Source organism: Macaca thibetana, chromosome 7 (genome assembly GCF_024542745.1).
Source record: "Macaca thibetana thibetana isolate TM-01 chromosome 7, ASM2454274v1, whole genome shotgun sequence".
Lineage (NCBI taxonomy): Eukaryota > Metazoa > Chordata > Mammalia > Primates > Cercopithecidae > Macaca > Macaca thibetana.
Genome location: NC_065584.1, coordinates 6,920,096 through 6,933,997, shown reverse-complemented (window position 1 = coordinate 6,933,997; position 13,902 = coordinate 6,920,096). Strand labels below are relative to the sequence as shown.

The 13,902-nt window shown below is 53.9% G+C and overlaps 1 protein-coding gene across 1 annotated transcript in view; it reads left to right on the top strand.

The window, feature by feature from the left end:
- The first annotated feature begins 4,681 nt into the window (after nt 1-4,681).
- The window catches only part of LOC126958450 (uncharacterized), a 247,835-nt gene continuing 238,614 nt past the window's right edge, over nt 4,682-13,902 (top strand). Inside the window, exon 1 of the transcript XR_007727187.1 lies at nt 4,682-4,691. The gene's annotated coding sequence lies outside the window, so the exon portion shown is untranslated. The remainder of the gene's footprint in view (nt 4,692-13,902) is intronic.

The window sequence follows — 13,902 nt, the reverse complement described above, 5'->3', positions numbered from 1 at the left end:
GGCAGGCTGGAAGTGCCAGAGATAACAGCCCTGGAGCAAACCCTCAATTAATAAGGGGCGGGAGTGGTGGACAAATACCCTAGCCTCCTTGCTCTGCAGTGGCACAACTCCGGGGTATGTTCTGCACCACCACTTGGAGGGTCCTCAGCAGGCTAAGCCCCGGTCACCACAGAGTTAACCTGCTCACTAACACCCCCACCCTGTCTCACTTCCCCACTGCTGCACATGCTTCTGCACACGCTTCCTGGAATCACCTCCCACGTAAGCCACTGGTACCCAAATGCTAGTCTCAGGGCTGACTTAGGGGCTTCAAACTAAGAGAGCAACATTTGGGGCCTGACCCTCCTGTATCCAGGTACAATGTGCTGCCAGGCACATTGAGCATCGACTTTTTATTTAACCTCTGCATGAGTGTTCTCTGTGCTGGCTCAGGATCTGTGGGGAGGGCAAGGGGAGGAAGAGAGGGCCTGGCCCCCCAGGTCTAGCTGAGGCCATAGGCCAGCACACAGTACCTGATCTGGTGTTTGATGGACACTTCCTTACACTCCCTACCTGATGCCTAAATACTCCCTACAACTTTCCTACCCCAGTGATTCCACTCCACTTGCATGCCCCTAGAGATGGGGAGCTCACTACCATTGCAGCAACCAGCTCCATCTATAGATGTCCCTGACTGCTTGAAATGTATTAGCTACTTAACAAATACTGCATGTTGAGTAAATGACTAAACAAAACAATTATTTTAATATCAAATCTCCAAGTGGAAGATTGGAGATAGCCAGAAACACACACTAATGCTGGAAATGAAGAGAAGGCTTGCATTTAGGGTGCCTTCTGTAACCTAATTCAGTGGGCCAAATCCGGGCCACTGTCTGTTTTTGTCCATCCTACAAACTAAGAATGGTTTCTACATTTTTAAATGGTTGGAAAAAAAGAAGAAGAATATTTCATGATATGTAAAATTATATGAAATTCAAGATCCAGTGTCCACAAATTGAGTGCTCCTGGAGCCCAGCCAAGCTCACTGGTTCCTGTCCCATCTGTGGCTGCTCTGACATCTCAGCGGCAGAGTTGAGGCAACAGAGGCGGCTTGGCCCACAGAGCTTAAGATATTTACGATCTGTCCCTGAAAAAGTGTGCTGACCCCTGGTCTGGCTCAGCCTCGCCAGCAGTGGGACCCGCCTTTACATGTGAGGAAACTGAGGCTCAGCAGGGTCAGAAACTCAGGCAAGGATGTGAGGGGCCCTGCACCCAGGATGGGAAGAGTGACCCCAGAGCCAGGGGACCTCCCTCAGCCCGGTGCTCAGACCCTCTGAGAGGCGGGTCCTCCCTCCCATGTCCTCGCTGGTCCTGCTGGGCGGCTGTGCTGCGCAGCGTGGCTGCAATCAGAGGCTCATTGATGCGCCGGCTTTGCGCGTCGGAGAATCAACGTCGCTTCCCTGAGCAGCTGGAGAAGGCTGAAAAGTGGGTCAGGTCCCGGGAGGGGCAGGTCCGTTTTTAGCTTTCATTAGGACTTCATTCATTAATTCCTTCATTTAGTATTTACTGAGCAGCTACTCAGTTCCAGCTCCTGCCATGGGGGCTGAGAACACGGGCAGGGCTCGATGGAGTCGGGGTGGGGGTCCTGGCCCTGAAGGGGCCCACAGTCTGGCGTGTGTGGGGCAATTATAGGAACAAGTGTGAAGTGGGGGTGTGATCAGGTGGAGGAGTAGCCTCCCCATCACCCCCGTTCAGTGGGGCAGATGAGTGGAAGACGAGAAGGGCTCCCGACATCTGAGTGTTTGCGGTATGGAGCGGCCGGGAAGGCTTGCCAGGCAGAAGGACCTGGGCATGCAAAGGTGTGGCGGGGTGAGGGTGGTGGGGAGGGCTTGGGACAGCTGACGCCTGTGTGATGTGGGGGGCTGGGGCTGTGCCGGGCAAGGAGGCTGCAAAATGGGTGGACATGAGGGCTCCTGGGGGAAGAAAGCAGGCCCCATGTGTGGTAGGGGAAAGGGCCCAGCGACAGCTTTGGGATGGGGTCCGGGGTCAGGCCTACCGCTTAGGAAGGTCACCTTGGAGCCACAATGCGGAGGGGGTCCTGGCCAGGCAGCAGGGACAGAAGGGATGGAGGGGAAGAGGGAGAGAGAAGCCTGAGTAGAGTAGGTGAGCGGGGGCTGGGGCAGCAGGAGGTCGCAGGCTGGGAGGCTCCTGAGGCCCCTTGGAGCGGTTCTCTGGCCTCTGAATCCAAGCACCCCTGCTCTCTGCTCCCGCCCCTGGGCTGGGGCAGGGCATGGGTGGGGGCAGAGGTGGTGGTGCTGGGGTCCTCCAAAGATGCATCGCCAACAGCCATGCGCCCTCAGCCTCCCCACCAGGTCCCTCCTCTGCCAGGATCCCCTGTCCCAGCCCTGCCACCTTGGAGAGGCTCCGCTGCTGTGCCCTGTTTTCTGATCTGCAGTATCCATGCCTTCCCCAAGACCTTGCCCCTGGGACCTGGCAGGCCCGTGGATCCCCCGTCTGATTCTAGACCAAGGCTAGACGCAGGCCCCATCAGAGGACAGCCTGGTATGGTCACTGCCATAGCCTTCACCGCGGCACCGGCTGGCAGAGGAGCATGCGGTGCTCGGGGTGGGCCTTTGGGCCTCTGGGGCTCTAGGCATCACAGAGTATGTCCTTGGAGCCTCCCTAGAGCCCTGGGTGTGTTTGTACCTTCTCTGTCCCACAGTTCAGTCAACGCTGCGGTCCTCAGTCCTCATGCCCTTGATGGTGATTAATGGTTGACATGTGCGTTCTCCCCGGAGGCTAGGCCCTTGGGTGCAGTTACTACCCTCAGCCCTGTGAACCACCCCTCCTGTGTGCCCAGAAGCCTGTAATGGGGTTACCAGATAGCCAGGGCCACATGGACTTGGGTGACAGGCATTCTGGGGAGACCAGCTGGGCAGAAAATGGGCCTCCTGGAGCCAGGTCAAGTAACAAACCACCCCATTGGCTTTGGGGTGAACCCAGCCCAAGGCAGGGCCCAGGGAGCCAGGTGCATGGATGGAGCAGGCAGGGGTGGATAGAGCAGTGCAGGGGCCATGGTTAGTGGCTGAGGAAGGGGTGCTAAGGGGAGCAGGGGCCTCGTGGGGGTGGGCGCTGTTGAGCTGTGGTCACTCTCTCAGATGACAAACAGCGTCAGCCCCTGCCATGTCTCAAAGCCCCTCCTCATAATCCTGGGTCCCAGGTGGACTTTCCAGGCCCCTCAGACTGCTCATGGCCTCCTCAGTAGCCGTGAGCCCCGGTTCCTGACACTGTGGTGCAGGGTGCTATTGCGCAGGGTGGTGGCCCTCAGCTGCCCGCTGCGCCTGTCCTCGAACCAGCCTCCCTCTCCCTCCCAGCCCTCTCCGCCGGGCTGTCCCTCCTGAGTGTGGCCCAGTGCCTTACTGGTGGGGAATCACCGTTGTTCCAGCTGTAAACATATGGTTGAGCCTGAATCATCGCTGCCAGCTGCCGTAGGGGGTAATAAGGGAGCGTGTGTCAGGGTTTCTAAGTTCTGCTGGGCAGGTGCACCTCAAGGAGGAGACACAAAAGCCGTGGGGAAGGCCTGCTCTTTTCTACCTGGCCCGCGTCGGGTAGGCGGGGTCCTTCTGGCATGGGCGGGGCAGCGTGGAGCCTCTGCTTTCACTGCTAGTCACAGTCAAAGCATCTGGTTTGGGGGAGACATTCCTCAGACCATGGGGTGAGCCTCAATGTCGCCTTGGAGAGTGAAGCAGGTGCTAACCCCAGGGGTCCCCCAGAAGTGGCTAGACCCTCTAAGGTGCATGCCTCCGGAAGACCCTGCCTTGGTTTCCCTCCAGTCACGGGCTGGTGGATGTCTCAAGAAGTGTCTTGGCCAGGTGCGGTGGCTCGCGCCTGTAATCCCAGCACTTTGGAAGGCCAGGGCAGGAAGATTGCTTGAACTCGGGGGTTTGAGACCAACCCGGGCAACATAGTAAGACCTCATCTCTCTCTTAAAACAAAAACGTGTCTGAAAGAGTCAGCCTCTTAGAGGAAGTGCCCAAAGTCCTTGCCCTCCCGGGTCTTTGTGCCAAACCAGCACTGCGGCCAGGGTTTCTCCTAGGCCCGGTCCTTCTCTGGGGCTTCCAGGGGTCTAAAGCGCTCTAAGGTTGCGACACAGGGTTGGGCAACCCCTTCCCACCTCCCGCAGAAGCCTCCAGATGCTCCTGTCCTCATTCATGCATCCTGTGCCTTCAATCATTCATTCAACAATGATTTTTTTGCACACCTATTGTGTGCCAGGCTTTGCTATGAGGGCTGGGAACACACCAGTGAACAAAAGCCCCTGCCCTCACAGAGCTCACGTTCTAGTGGGGAAGACAGACAGTAAATCAACAAACAAGGCGGGGCATGGTGGCTCACGCCTATAATCCCAGCACTTTGGGAGGCTGAGGCGGGCAGATCACCTGAGGTCAGGAGTTCGAGACCAGCCTAGAGAACATGGTGAAACCCTGTCTCTCCTAAAAACACAAAAATTAGCCAGGCGTGGTGGTGGGTGCCTGTAATCCCAGCTACTTGGGAGGCTGAAGCACGATAATCACTTGAGCCTGGGAGGCGGAGGTTGCAGTGAGCCAAGATCATGCCATTGCACTCCAGCCTGGGCAACAAGAGTGAAACTCTGTCTCAAAAAAAAAAAAAAAAAATCAACAAACAAAACAATAATATGTCCGGGCATGGGGGTGTTTCTCCTGCCACTGTATTTGGACAAGGAGACTGCGGATAGGGAAGGTGTCCAACACACTAGCCACCAACCACATGTGCCTGCTGAGTCCTTGAGATGTGGCAAGTGCCACTGAGAATGGAATTGTACATTTTATTAAATTAATTTGATTTTACATAGACACATGTGGCTGGCAGCTGCCACACTGGACAGTGTGGCTCTAGGGGAGCACATGGACAGGAAAAACTGTCACAGCCAGTTGGAAAGTACGATCTGTGGTCCTCAGTAGTAAGGGGTGGAGCCCGAAGTGACCCTGAGGCTACAGACTCCATGGTACCGCCACCACCGCCACCCCATTCACTATGGCGGAGGCCCTGAGTCAGATCAGCGCCTGGTTCTATCTGGAAGCTTTGGACTGGGAGATAGCAGTACAGCATTTGACTGCAGAAGCTTCCGATGCCTCAGTACAGGCCATGGGCGGGAGCAGGTCTGAGGCAGAACAGGGGCTGCCATCACTTTGGCTTGGAAGGAGGGGAACAGGAGCTGACTCTACCTGCATCCAGGTAGCTTAACTCTCAGGACTCAGAACTAAGACCACTCATCAACCCGCTGTGGCCCTTTGTTCTAGGAGATTCTGGTCCAGGAAGATGAGACTGTAATTGAGCGACTTGCTTCCTTGTTTGCCCTGGACACTCTTTTCGCTGTAGTCTATCCTTTTCAAAATGACTGACTGACTGATTGATTGAGATGGGATGAGGCTCTGTCGCCCAGCTGGAGTTCAGCGGCATGATTTTGGCTCACTGCAACCTCCACCTCCCGGGTTCAAGCAATCCTCCCACCTCAGCCTCCCGAGCAGATGGGACCACAGGTGGGTGCCACCATGCCTGGCTAATTGTTTTGTATTTTTAGTAGAGACAGGGTTTCACTATGTTGCCCAGGCTGGTCTCAAACTCCTGAGCTCAGGCAATCCAACCCCTTCAGCCTTGCAAAGTGCTGGGATTACAGGCATGAGCCACTGCGCCCAGCCTATCCTTTTTGAGACAGGGTTTTGCTCTGTTGTCCAGGTTGGAGTGCAGTGGCACGATCACAGCTCACTGGGACCTAACACACCCGGCCTCAAGCAATCCTCTGGCCTCAGCCTCCCGAGTAACAGGGACTACAGGCATGCATCACCATGCCCAGCTAATTTTTGTATTTTTTGTAGAGACAGGATTTCGTTATGTTGCCCACGCTGGTCTCGAACTCCTGTCTTGAAGAGATCCTCCTGCCTCAGTCTCTAGCCTGTCCTTTATAAGCATGTCATGGTGCCACCCACACTTGAGGGGTGGGCGTGACACAGTAACATAAATACCAAAAGCCACAGGGTGATGTATAAAAATCAAGTTATCAGCCAGGCACAGTGGCTCATGCCTGTAATCCCAGCACTTTGGCAGGCCAAGGCAGGTGGATTGCTTGAGGTCAGGAGTTTGAGACTGGCCTGGTCAACATGATGAAACCCCGTTTCTACTAAAAATACAAAAATAAGCTGGGCGTGGTGTTGGCGCCCATGGTCCCAGCTACTTGGGAGGCTGAAGCACGAGAATTGCTTGAACCCGGGAGGTGGAGGTCACAGTGAGCCAAGATGACTCCAGCTTGGCGACAGAGCAAGATTCTGTCTAAAAAAAAATTTTTTTTAATCAAATCATCTCTGCAGTGGGTTGCTCGAACTGCCCCCTTCACAGGACAGTGAGTGCCCATGGGGACCAGCCTCTCGGGTCAGTGGTTCCCTCAATGGGGTAACTGCTCACTAGCATAATGGGACCAACTCTAAGACCCACCCTTGGCGCTGAGTCTACCCACCCTAAGCTGTGTCAAAAAATGAAACAGAATTACCATGTGGTCCAGCAATTCCGCTTCCGGGTATATATACACAAAAGAAGCGAAAGCAGGCATGCACCAACAGATACGGTACATCTAAGTTCACAGAAGCATTGTTCACAACAGCTAAGAGGCAGAAACAAATGAGTGTCTGTTGAGGGATGGGTGGATAGACAAAATGTGATCCATCCCTACAATGAAATATTCAGCCTTGAAAAGGAAGGAGATTCCGACACAGGCTACAGGGTGGACAAACCTTGAGGACATTGTGCTAAGTGAACTGAGCCAGTAACAGAAGAACAAGTCCTGTATGATCCCACTTGTAGGAGGTACCCAAAGTGGTCAAATGCATTGAGACAGAAAGTAGAATCATGATTTCCAGGGGTTGGAGGGAGAGGGTAGAAGGAGCATTGCTTTACAGAGACAGAGGTCCTTCAGCATGAGGAACCTGAAAAAGTTGATGGTGATGATGTTTGCACAATGTGAATGTACTTTTTTTTTTTTTAGATGGAGTCTCACTCTTTGACCAGGCTGGAGTGCAGTGGGGCAATCTCGGCTCACTGCAACCTCCACCTCCCTGGTTCAAGCGATTCTCCTGCCTCAGCCTCCCAAGTAGCTGGGACTATGGGCACACACCACCACGCCCAGCTAATTTGTGTATTTTTAGTAGAGATGGGGTTCACCATGTTGGCCAGGATGGTCTTGATCTCTTGACCTCATGATCCACCTGCCTTGGTCTCCCAAAGTGCTGGGATTACAGGCGTGAGCCACCGCACCTAGCCAAAATGTGAACGTACTTAATGTCACTGAACTGTACACTTAAAAGTGGTTAAAATGGTATCTTTTATGTTATATATATTTTACTACAATTTTTAAAAATTCTTTATTTTTATTTTTTTGAGATGGAGTCTCAATCTGGCAACCAGGCTGGAGTGCTGCGGTGTGATCTTGGCTCACTGCAACCTCTGCCTCCCGGGTTCCAGCAATTCTCCTGCCTCAACCTCCCGAGTAGCTTGGATTACAGGCGCCCACCACCCCACCCACCACCAGCTAATTTTTGTATTTTTAGTAGAGACAGGGTTTCCCCATTGTTGGCCAGGCTGTTCTTGAACTGCTGACCTCAGGTGATCCTCCCGCCTTGGCCTTCCAAAAATGCTGGGATTACAGGCGTGAGCCACTGTGCCTGGCCAATTTTTAAAAATTCTAAGAGAAAAATACAAAATAAAAAACCTTTGCCAATCCCCATATTGAAAGGCCTGCTTTGAACTCCTCCAGCCCAGGACCCCAAGCCCTGGAAGTGCTAGCCCCGCCCTCTCCTCCTGGGACCTGACCCAGACCCTGAAGCAGTAGTTGGCAGGAGGTAGTCAGCTCCGCCTTGCCTCAGAGCAATAGTTCTGTTGGTCTTTTGGGGGGAATAAGCAGCGTTTACATGGCTACACACTGAGATATTGTGGCCTGGGATTTCCATCTGGAAGCTGCTTTCTGAGTCAAGACGGCCCAGGAGGTCGCCTGTCTGCCCTAGGGTATTGGACGCCGCATCGCCAAAGAAATCTTCCGTGATTGTGCCGGCCAGTCCGCAATGCGGTCGCTCCACGTAGAGGCTGGGCCAGACATACGGGAGGACACAGGATTGAAGAGCCGGCCGGAGTGGACAAGGCTGTAGAAAAAAGATGGGGTGCACAATGTTGGGGGACCCTGGACAGCACCTGTGGATGTAGCCGCTGCTCCTGACAACTTCTGGAAGCTTCCACAGGCCCACAGAATGACGGGCAACAGCACACATGGAGGTGGCTGTGCCAGTTGGTTCATTGGCTGGGTCTAGAAAAGAATTTCACCTTGCCCAAAAAGGGTTCAGGTCATCGCTTTCCACTCCTGGGAGGTGACCTCTAGGCCCTTGGACTGTCCTGCCAAAGAGTGTCCTCCCTGCAGGCTTTGGGCCAGACCAGCAAGTCTCACAAGGTGATTCGAGGTGGGCACGTTGAGTCACACGGTAACGTGGTGTCAGCTGGACGTCCGGGGGCTTTTGACTGGGGTCAGTCAGGTAGATGATTGACGGTGGAGGCCCCAGGGAAGATCCTGAGCTGAACGCCAAAGCTTGGGCGAGCTTCCCTAGTTGATAAAACCCCATGTCGCAGGAAGTAACTCTGTCCATGACTCTACAGGGAGAAGACAATGGGAAGCCCGTGTCTGGAACTTTCCTGAACTCTGCCCCATGTGCCTTCTCCCTCCGCACAGTCTAATCTGTCCCTTTCACGAGCTCACTGTGAACACAGCAGCTTTCAGTGAGATCTGTGAGTCCTTCCATCGCATTTTGAAAAAATTGGTCTTGGGAACCTCCAAACCTGCAGCTGGTGTCAGAAGTGAGGGTGGACTTGTGGACTGTCCCTCATCTCACAGCGACCCTCTGATTGGCAGAAGCCCATGCAGAGCAGAGTGCTGGATATGTTGGCTGTCACCTTGGCGAGCAGGATTTTGAGAAAGAGCAGTTGATGTCTGTCCCCTCTTATAGGTTATCCTTGTGTAGTTGAGAGAGAGAGAGTGAGCGAGAGAGAGAGAGAGAGAGAGAGAGAGAGGAGGCTTCCTGCCTCAGCTCAGAGCTCACTGGGTAGCTGCTTCCTGGCAGATCTGTGTTAGGGTGCCACCCCGGAAAGTTGGAGTGAGGGAAAAGGGGAGTGGGGGAGGGTGTGCACAGGAGAGCGCAGTAGAAGCACAGCCTTTGTTCTGTCTCCTGGGATGACTTCAGAGGCTGCCTGAAAATCTTATGTGGAGCATGTGTATGGGCGGTGGGAGGGAGAAGAAATGATCCCAAACTCCTGTCTCCTATTGGTCAAAGTAACTGGGGAGATCCCTAACCTCTAGAGAAACTGGAGTGAGGGATGCTGGTTCCCCTCAGTGTGCGTGGCAGGGAGGCAGCCTGAGTTAGAAGCTGCGTTTTGTGGGAGACCTGGCAGGCTGACCTGGGCAGGGCTTTCTGGGCAAGAACTCCTGGGAGCACCCGGCTTCCTTCCAGCTGTCGAACTTCCTAAACGAACATCCAATACATCCTTCTTATGAGGAAGACAGGAGCCTTAAGGACTTTGGTCCCTGGGATGGAACCAGAAGCAGTAGAGTTTGAGCTAAAAACAAAGACCGCCTTAAGGAGGGCCGGCTTTTAGAAAGCCTCACTTGTTTGGGAACCTTCCTAAAATAACACTGTTCGAAAGCTAAGACAAGAGCTCAGTTGTGCAAACCATAGGGAGTTTTAATCTGTGTGCCTGCTTGCGCCTGCCAGCTGGGCACGTGCTCGGAATCGGAGGCCAGTCTCTGGAGGGTTCTCTGCTGGGGTGGTTTGAATGAGGCCTTCATGTAGAGGCAGAACCCGCCCCCACCCCGTCGCTTCTCTGAAGGATGATAGCAGGCTCCAGGGCCCTGAGTGGGGCACTGATCAAACGTGTGGGTCCTTCTTAGGATCTTTTTAATGGGCTGCTCCCTTTTAAATGATGCTCAGTTCTCAGTGGGTGTCTCTGACCTTCTGAAAGAGGAGGCTGCCTCCTGCCCACCCCCATCCTGGGCAGCGGCAGCCAGGGGCCTGGCACCGGGAGGGAGCTGCCACTGTCGAGGAGGGTCTCTTCCTCTGAGCCGCTGCGGCTGGCTGCCCAGAGCTTGCTGGGGAAGTAGGATCAGAGCTGTGGCTTTGATGGGGTTTTCTCTGCCCTGGGGCAGGGGTGAGAAAAATGAAGAAGTCAGGTCACCGCTACCCTTCCTGAAAGGAGATTGGGGGAAGCGTTAGACTGTTTTGGCTCAAATTCTCTTTGTGAGAAGGTTCTGTGAGCCCAGAAAGGATAGGGTCACCTCTGACTTCTTTTTTTTTTTTTGAGACGGAGTCTTGCTCTGTTGCCCAGGCTGGAGTACAGTGGCACGATCTCCGCTCATTGCAAGCTCCACCTCCTGGGTTCACGCCATTCTCCTGCCTCAGCCTCGCTAGAAGCTGGGACTACAGGCGCCTGCCAACACGCCCGGCTAATTTTTTTGTATTTTTAGTAGAGACGGGGTTTCACCGTGTTCACCAGGATGGTCTTGATCTCCTAACCTCATGATCTGCCGCCTCGGCCTCCCAAAGTGCTGGGATTACAGGTGTGAGCCACCGCGCCCAGCCGCCATCTGACTTCTAAGGGTGATCGGACACTGGGTGCCAATAGAGCCTCCCAAGATTCTGCTGCCAGGGGAGGGTGGTGGGGGTCGGTCACAGCAGGAGCTGACATTTTCTGGCAAATGCTGCCTTGTTTGTCATTGTACCCAGAAAAATTAATGGTGGTAACAGGAGCAGTTCCTGTCAGCCAGGCTCGCTGCTAAGCACTTGAGTGCCTTTAAGCCTCACCGCAGCCTTATCCTCACTTCCAAATGCACCGTGCTCTAAACATTGAAAACGTTTTCCTAAGCTTGGCAGCACAGCCAGATGTGATTCGACACAAGGCTATTTGTGGTCTTTATTGATCCCTTGGAGTGAATATGCACACATCGCACTGGGAGATATTGATGTTTGATTAGGAGGTGCTATCCTGGCCCCTGGGGGTTGTTATGTAATAGATGGCATAAGTGCCATGTGACCTGTCTGAGAGCCACACAACTGGAATTTCTAGAAGACATCTGGCCTTGAGGCTTCTGGAGAAGGGACTCGGGACCTATATTCGCCTTATTTTATAGAGGGGTCATTTGAAGCGTTGGAGTCAGAAAGGGAAGTTGAAGCTGGAATTTGCTCCCAGCTCCGTGAGACCTGAAGCTGGGGCACTTTGCAAGCCTTCAGTGCAAAACCCAGTCTGGCTCTGAGGTACAGGCTCAGTTTGCTCAAAGGAAAGATTTCTCCAGTGTTGCCTGGATTTATGTGGCCATCAGAAGAGCACAAGGTGTGTCAAGTTCATGCAATGCCACCAACAATGAGCAAGTGAACACTGCCACCACGGTCACAGTTGCCATGATGATCTCGCCTGAACCTTACAGCCCTGGGAATGGGTGGCGTCACCCCCATTTAACAGGGATACCCAGGACCCTGGTGACAGGCTCACAGGTGACCCTATTGGGAGGGGAAGTCAGGGATCCAGGCTTTGCCCAAGGTTTGCATCAGTTTCCCCTACACCCCAGAAGGCAGGGGTGACTTATGAAATAAGACTAATTTGGAAGCTGCTGGATAACTAGAGACGGGAGTGACCTGGGCCCTGTCCCCAGGGAGCCCAGTCAAGTTCCGGAGCAGAGCTGCAGCAAGCGGAGGGCAGAGATCACCTAAGACAGCACATCTCCAGGGACCCCTCCAAGTACTGTGAGCCCGGGGGACCCTGGCTGGATGCTGGGGGTACCTGTGGCCTCTCTCCTATGCACCCTCCCCGTGGCCCTGAGCCCTGAGGAAAAGGCTGGTCCAGGGAGGCCTTGCCTGGGAGGGGTGGAGAGGAAGCAGCTAAGGTTGGTGCTCTCCTGCCAGGAACTGTCAGCACCTCTGGCTTCCAGGCTCCCCTGCAATTTAGGGGAATGGCTGGTACTGGTTTCTGCAAGTGCTAATTTTCAGCTCTTGCGTTCATGTGGAACCTAAAATTAATTAGCTCCGACATGAGCTCCAGCCTGAGTGCATAAAAAGGATCCTCGTTAGGAAAACGTCTCCCTTTGGTTGACAGGAGGCTGGCAGCTGGAAGTCAGATCTGTGGAGCAGTAATGGTGCAGAGGTTGGGCCAGGACAAGTCCCACTTGCCCCTAATCCTTCAGCTCATGCTTGCCTCCCCGAGAAAACTGGGTGCTTCCAAAACTCATTACCACCCCGCAGGTGTCCCTGAGTGTGGTCCCAGTCGCAGGCTTTGAGGAGCCCTGGGCTATGCAGTAGGAAACCCTAGAGGATGTCATTTGGACGGGATGTCAGAGAAGACCCATTTAAGGTGACTTAGGTAGTGACATTTAAGGAGGAACCCACAGTAGGAGTTAGCCAAGCCGGGGACAGAGGGAACAGCTATCCAGGCAGGGGAACAACCCTTGCAAATACCATGAGTTGAAAAAGAGCTTGGCAGAGAGCCACAGTATCTGGAGCATAGAGAATGCAGCAGAGCGTGGTGGAGACCTGAAGGTGGCAAGGGACAGTCTAGACCAGGCTTCGGGGGCCGGCAGGAGCGTTTGAGCTTTATTCTAAGAACTGTAGGGATCTAGAAGGGTTTGGGCAGGGAGAAGACTGGCCCAGGCACCTTCCAAAAAGACTCCCTCCCCCACTGCTCTTTCCAAAGAGGGAAGAATCCCCCAGCCCCTTCGCCGCCCCGCCAACAGCATCGCGCCACTGCCATCATCACTGTGGGTAATTGCTAGGCGTGCCGGGCAAGTGCTTTCTCTTCTGCTGAGCTGGCGGCCGGCAGGCGATAATCACAGCTTTCACCATCCTCCCTCTAGCCAGCCTCCACCCCCCTATCCCCCGCCCTCATATCCTTTATTCGGCAGAGCCCCGAGGAGTCTGCAAAAAGGCTCAGGACCCAAGAACTAAGAGGGTCCTTGGAGGCTGCTGAAGAGGTGACAGGCATCAGGCCAGTCCTTCCAAACATAATAATAAATAATGTTGCTGTCGTTTATAATAAGAGTGATAAGGAGCCAGCATTTGCCAAGCCTTTCCTATGCTCAGGCATAATTGCTTAAATTTCCTCATTGAATCTTATCTTTTTTTTTTTTGTGACGGAGTTTCGCTCTTGTTGCCGAGGCTGGAGTGCAGTGGCGCGATCTTGGCTGGCTGCAACCTCCACCTCTGTTGATGAACAAGGAGGCCTCCTGCTGCCGCCCCACCAGTCCTGCCTCCTGGCCCGTAGACCGCTCGTGAGGTGAGAGACCACTGCGTCGAGGGTCATCTGCCTGTGACGCTTATCTGCGGACCCCATAGCTGGCCGCTGAAGGCAGCTCCTAGCTGAATGCGGTGTCTGATGTCTCTGTGATGGCTCCCTTTATACACAGCAACTACAGATTCTGCCCCTACGCTCCCAAGAGTAGCACCAGGACTCTTGTAACAGCGCTGTGAGGAAGGGATGGTCAGCCTCATCTTCAGGACCCATCACCCGCGTGGCTTATCCTCAGGCTGAAAAGGGAGATAAGAATGAGTCCTCAAGGGCGTGGATGAAATGTAGAATGTGAGTGGGGCTCCTGGCACAGAGCAAGATCGCTGGAGGTTGTTCACTCCTGATTCCTAAGAACCCTAATGCATCCATCTCTGACATACAGACCTCACTGTCCCCTTCCCTGCCCGACCTCCCACCACCAGCTGTACCACATCTAAGTGGTGGGGGCACAGATTTCTGTTTGGGGGATTCATGTGTATTTTAAACTTTGCCTTCACACTGATCAAGAAAAATCATCCCACTGAATAAATGATCGCTTGCCTCCAG